Source organism: Suncus etruscus, chromosome 4, assembly GCF_024139225.1.
Source record: "Suncus etruscus isolate mSunEtr1 chromosome 4, mSunEtr1.pri.cur, whole genome shotgun sequence".
NCBI classification, from domain to species: Eukaryota; Metazoa; Chordata; class Mammalia; order Eulipotyphla; family Soricidae; genus Suncus; species Suncus etruscus.
This window is the reverse complement of record NC_064851.1, coordinates 476,233-482,575: the sequence shown is the minus strand read 5'-3', so window position 1 is coordinate 482,575 and position 6,343 is coordinate 476,233. Positions and strand designations below refer to the sequence as shown.

Here is a 6,343-nt window from a genome sequence, read left to right as displayed (position 1 = left end):
GGAAAAGCAGCGAGTCTCTTGGCTTTAAGAAACAGGGCCGGGGCCGGAGCGGTCGCAGAGTGGGCAGGGCAGGGCGTCTGCCTCGCACAAGGCCGACCCGGTTTGATCCAAGGAATCCCACAGGGCCTCCTAGGCCTGCCGGAGCGACTTCTGAGCGCCGGGACTACCTGAACGCTGCCAGCTAGGGCCCCAAGTCTCTTCCCCCACCAAAGAGAAGCAGGACCAGGGGCCGGCGCGATAGCACCGTGGGCAGGGGTTTGCCTCGCACGCGGCCGACCCGGGCTCAATCCCCGGCGTCCCATAGGGCCCGCCGAGCCGAGCCGAGCCGAGCCTGGCGGGGGCGGTGAGCACGGAGCCAGGAGTAGCGCCGCGGGTGCCCCGAAACATCAACCACGGCGAAATCGGCAACAGGACCGGGTGGGGCGCTGACTTTGTCTGAGTCCATCCCGAGGCGCGGAGAAGGGCCCGCGGCACCCCTGCTCTGTGTGCAAGGGCCACAGGTCCATCCCGTGCTGGCACGGCATCAGAAGCCTCATCGCCTCACAGTAAGTGGCTCCCGCTTAATTCAGCCGGACGCTGGGCTAAGACCTTTGTCTCTCCTAGGACGCGGCCCAGTCTGCGCCGCAGCTCGAGCTCAGACCCGGGGCACCTCCGCACCCCGGCCCCGAACGCCAGCCACGCCCACCGACCGCGTCACTGGCTCCAGACCACGCCCACTCCGAGCCCCGCGGCTCTGGGCCCCGCCCCGGCCCGGCCGCCCCAACTTTGAGCCCCGCCCGTCCCTTCCGAGCAGACCCTCTAGATCACGCCCCTCGCCCGCCCCTCAGCTCCAGGCCACGCCTCCCTCCCCTCGGGTCACCGCAGCGCTAGGCCCCGCCCCACCCTCCCGCCGCAGCTCCAGGCCACGCCCCAACCCCTCTCGCAGCTCCAGAAGCTCTAGGCCCCGCCCTCCGCGGCCTTAGACCACGCCCTCTCCGGCGCTCTCAGCCCAGGCCCCGCCCTCGCCCGCTCAGCGCAGCTCCAGGCCCCGCCCGCCGCGGCGCCGCCCACCGCCCTGCGCCCCGCCCTCCGCTCCCCGCCCCCGGCGCGCGTGCGCGCGGCCCCGCCGCCGCCATTTTGGAGCGACCCGAGCGAGCGCCGCCGCGGCCCGGTCGGGGCCCGAGCCGGAGCCTGCAGGTCCGAGCCGGTGCCCGCCGGCCCGCGCCCCCGGCCGGCCCGCGCGTGTCCCGGACGCCGCGCCCGGCCGGCCCATGTGCGTGCGCCCGGCCCCGCCGCCCGGCCCCCGCCCGGCCGCCGACCCGCCCGCGCGCCCGCGCCGCCGCCGCCGCCGCCCGGCCCCGGGGCCAGGTGAGTGGGGTGCGGCGGGGCGCCGGCCGCCCGCCCTCCGCGCCCGTCGCCGGCCCCGCTCCGGCCTGCCCGCGCCTCCCCTCGCCGCTCGCCCTCCCGCCGGCGTCGGCGGCCCGGCCTTCCTGTCAGCACCTCGGCCCTGGCCCTCCTGTCGGCCTCGCGTCCGTCTCGGCCCTGCCTGTCACTGCCCCGGCTCCGGCCCTCCTGTCAGCGCCGCGCGGCTCCAGTGTCAGTCGCCCCAGCACTGTCCCGCTCGTCGGCGTCCCCGTCCTCCTGCCCCCAGCACTGTCCCGCTCGTCGGCGTCCCCGTCCTCCTGCCCCCAGCACTGTCCCGCTCGTCGGCGTCCCCGTCCTCCTGCCCCCAGCACTGTCCCGCTCGTCGGCGTCCCCGTCCTCCTGCCCCCAGCACTGTCCCGCTCGTCGGCGTCCCCGTCCTCCTGCCCCCAGCACTGTCCCGCTCGTCGGCGTCCCCGTCCCTCCTGCCCCCCCCCAGCCCCCGTCACTGCCTGCCTGTCACGGACCCCAGGTCCTCCCATCATTGTCCCCCACGTCCGTGTCCACATCCCTGTCACTCTCCCCTGGATCAGTCCATGTCACTGCCTGCCCGTCGCCGACCCGGGGTCAGTCTCCCCTTCGTCGTCTGCTGCAGCAAAGTCCCATGTCAGAGTCACTCACTGTCCACCATGCCGGGGCCCTCGTCCCTGTGTCAGTGTCCTTGTCTCACTGTTCATGTCATCTCCCTCATGTCGGCGTCCCATCACTTCCTGTCTCATGTCAGTGTCCCCTGTCACTGCCCCCTTGTTATGGTCCCCCTGTACCACCATCTCTAGCGACACTCCCCAGAGTCCCCCGTGTTCTATATTCTGGTTCCCTGAGTCACTGTCCCCTCATCGTCACTCATGTCGCTCACAGTTCCTTATGTCAGTCATTCTCCACAGGTCACTGCTTGGCAGCATCCTCATTCGTGCCCACATGTTGATGTCTCAGGCAGTGTCCCTCCACCTTGTGGTGGCCATCTGGTGCCCAGTGCTTGATGGCCCTGCTGTCAGGGCCCCTGTCTTGTCCAGCCAGTGGTGTTCCCTCCTGCCCTTTCTCTGAGCCACCCCCTTTCAGCTCTTACCCCACTGTGCCTCTCTTGACCTCATCTCCTCCCTAGCACCTTTCTGTCCCCTCTATTCACTCAGCCCCCCTTCTGTCCCCAATCTGAACTGAGGGCCTAGGAGTGGGCCAGTGGCCGGTTGTTGCCTCTGGAAGCAGGATCCCAGGACTGAGATGACAGGAGGTTGCCAGGGACAGAGAGCAGTGCCCAGTGATGTCTCCTGGCTACATCGAGCCCAGCTCGCGGAGACAGAGATTGAGCCGGGGACCCAACACAGCTGGATGTGGGGAGCTGGTCCTCCCCATCCCGACATGGTTGTGGAAGGGGGTGACCGTCCAGGTGGTGAGAAGGAGCTGAGGAAGGTCGGGGGTGTCTGCCTGCTGTGCTGATTTTGGAGCTTCTCGGGCCGAGGCATTGGACGCCAGTCATTTTTCCTGTCCGGTCACACTTGACTGTCGTGTTATTGAGGTGGTAGAGTACCTTCAGGGATCCCAGGCCTTCCCTCCTGCATGCTTGTGCTGCAGTCCCTGCTCTGGCCACTTCTGCCTTTCATGACTTCGGGTTTGTTTGTTTGTTTGGGGCCACACCAGTGATGCTTAGGGCTTACTCCTGATCTTGCTGGGGAACCATATGCAATATCAGGGATCGAACCCAGATCACTCTTCCAGTTCCAACTTTGGGTTGTTGTTTTGTTTTTGTTTTTGGACCACCACTTAGTGGTGCTCAGGGCTTCCCCTTTTTTTTTGGGGGGGGGGGTCATACCCGGCAGCGCTCAGGGGTTACTCCTGGCTCTATGCTCAGAAATCGCCCCTGGCAGGCACAGGGGACCATATGGGATGCTGGGATTCAAACCACTGTCCTTCTGCAAACGCCTTACCTCCATGCTATCTCTCCGGCCCCAGGGCTTACTCCTGCCAGGCTTGGGGAACCATATGGGATGCTGGGGATTGAACCTGGGTCAACACACGCACGCACGGCAGTCGCCCTCCCGCTGTGTTGTCTTTCCAGTCCTCCAGCTTGGTGCTTTAGAGGCCATGCAGGGATGGCATCTGACACAAATGTGCTCTACTCATCAAGCTTTCTCTCAGCCCAAGAGTAGTTTCCTTTCCTTGTCCCATTCCCTTTTCATTTCCCTTTACTTTCCCTTTGTCTTTGGACCACATGTGGTATTGGGAGGGGGCTAGGGGTGTGTGCTTCCAGTGGTGCTGAGGATCCAAACTAGTATTCCAACCCATTGAGTCTCCTCTTTTTTTTTTTTTTTTTTTTTGGTTTTTGGTTTTTGGTTTCTGGGTCACACCCAGCAGTGCTCAAGGGTTACTCCTGGCTCTATGCTCAGAAATTGCCCCTGGCAGGCACAGGGGACCATATGGCATGCCGGCATTCGAACCACTGTCCTTCTGCATGAAAGGCATGCTATCTCTCCGGCCCGTGAGTCTCCTCTTACAGTCCTCCTACAGTGGTCCTCCCTCTTTTTACCATCGCTCCACCTCTCCCTCTCCCTGCGTCCTCCCAACTTCCACCTCCTCCTACTTCATTCCTTTTACCTTCATTCTCCACATTCTTAGAGCCACACACCTCTGGCCCCCTATTTATTTATTTTTTTTTTTATTTTATTTTTTATTTTTTTATTTTTAGGGTTTGGGGCCACAATCTGGCATTGCTCAAAATGAACTCCTGACTATGTGCTCAGGAATCACTCTTGGCAGCCTCAGGGAACCGTATGGGATGCTGGGGATTGAACCCTAGACGGCCATGTGCAAGGCAAACACCCTACCCGCTCGCTGTACCATCGCTCTGGCCCTGGCCCCCTATTTTAAAATAATTTTATTTCTTTGGTTTGGGGGTCCACACAGAGTAGTGCTCAGAGGTTACTTCTGGCTCTACACTTGGGATCACTTCTGGCAGCGTTTGGGGGGGATCAGTGGAGCAGGGTGGAATGTTTGGCCCAGCCCCCAGAGTGCTGCAGGCACTCCCTTCTTCTCTGCCTCCCTGTGGATTCAGCCTGCTCTGCAGTGCTGTTGGGTCTCTGTCTCATTGTCTCCACTCAGCGCATCTAATACTGTTAGGTTTTGTTTGTGGCCTAACCCAATGGTCCAGGCGCTTTTTTTTTTTTTTTTTTTTTTTTTTTGTTTTTGGGTCACACCTGGCAGTGCTCAGGGGTTATTCCTGGCTCCAGGCTCAGAAATTGCTCCTGGCAGGCACAGGGGACCATATGGGGCGCCGGGATTCGAACCGATGACCTCCTGCATGAAAGGCAAACGCCTTACCTCCATGCTATCTCTCCGGCCCCGGTCCAGGCGCTTTTTGTGGCTGGGGGTTACCGCCCGAAGGGTTTGTGCTGTGCCTGGGGTCAAGCCTGTTCCCCCCCCCCCCCAGCCCTTGCACGCAGCACGTGCTTAGTGTAGTACTGTGCTGTCTCTTGGCCTCTTAACAGGCTGAATCTTTATTTTAAGTCTGAAAATGTCGAGTGCAATTGTGAACAACTGTTTAAATCGCCCTTCCTGCTGATTTAATCATTTGTCATGTCTGGAATAGTTTTGCTTGATTTTTCTCATCGCTCTGGTGCATACTTTCTTGATTGCAAGCACGCCTGGTAATTTTTGATTGGATGCCAAGACATTGTGAGTTTTATCTCGTTGGATGTTGGCTATCTTTGTGTTGCTATAAATAGGTTTAACCTTTGTTCAGGGATGGGTTCCATTACTTGGAAGTAGTCTGACTCTGGTAGATCTTCAAGCCCCAGTACGTTGAGTCTTGGGCTGCTTTGTTTCTGGACTACACCTGGCAGCAGTGCTCAGGGTTTACTCCTGGCTCAGCAGCCAAGGATCACTCTTTTTTTTTTTTTTTTTTTTCTTTTTTTGTGATTTTTGGGTCACCCGGCAGTGCTCAGGGTTTACTCCTGGCTCCATGCTCAGAAATCGCTCCTGGCAGGCACAGGAACCATATGGTACACTGGGATTCCAACCGATGACCTTCTGCATGAAAGGCAAAATGCCTTACCTCCATGCTATCTCTCCGGCCCCTCAAGGAACACTCTTGTTAAAACAATAAAAATTGGGCCGGAGAGATAGCATGGAGGTAAGGCGTTTGCCTTTCATGCAGAAGGTCATCGGTTCGAATCCTGGGTTCCCATATGGTCCCCTGTGCCTGCCAGGAGCGATTTCTGAGCATGGAGCCAGGAGTAACCCCTGAGCACTGCCGGGTGTGACCCAAAAACCACACACACACAGAAAAAAACAATAAAAATTATTTTGGCCACATCCAACTATGTCCAGATTTAACTCCTGGCTCTGCACTCAGGAATCACTCCTGGTGGGCTTGGACCACGTGGGGTTCCAGGGATGAAACCTAGGTTGGCTGCATGCAAGGCAAATGCCCTCCCCACTAGACTTGACTCTGTATCTCTAACCATTCAGAATCATTTTGTCTCTCTAAAGTCTTGAGCACTGTGCTCAGAGCTACGAGGCTTCGAGGTGGTTCTTTCATTTCAGGTGATGCCTGTCCACACACCACCACCACCGCCCCTCTCCGCACTCAGACACCCGTTTCCAGCTGCCCCGGGACAACACACTCTGTGGCTGAGTGCCTGGGTCTAATGCAAACAGAGCCTTTGAGCTGCTCCCTGGTATCTGTCCCCGCCGTCATGCCATCATGTGTTTATCTCTCTCGGCTGTCTGGGGCTGGATGTGTGGGGCAGGGCTCCGCACCTGAGCCACCTCCCTGGCCCCCACTTGAACGTTCTGGTCCTTGCTGCAAGAAACCCATCGTCTTGTTGAAACTGGTCTGTAGAGGTCACTGTCCTTATGGGAATCGCCATGGATTAAATGAAAAGCGCAAGCCTTTCATGTTGGTGATAGTGAGGACAACACAGAGACCCTTCTATCTGCTTTCCCATTC

At 59.5% G+C, this 6,343-nt stretch overlaps 1 protein-coding gene across 4 annotated transcripts in view; it reads left to right on the top strand.

Annotated features, from left to right (window-relative positions):
* The first annotated feature begins 1,299 nt into the window (after positions 1-1,299).
* Positions 1,300-6,343, top strand: part of PPP6R2 (protein phosphatase 6 regulatory subunit 2) — a 32,607-nt gene continuing 27,563 nt past the window's right edge. For 3 of the 4 annotated variants that reach the window (XM_049771550.1, XM_049771549.1, XM_049771548.1), the window contains exon 1: positions 1,306-1,347. The gene's annotated coding sequence lies outside the window, so the exon portion shown is untranslated. Of the gene's footprint in view, positions 1,348-6,343 lie in introns of all 4 variants that reach the window. The other variant, XM_049771547.1, reaches the window with a different exon arrangement.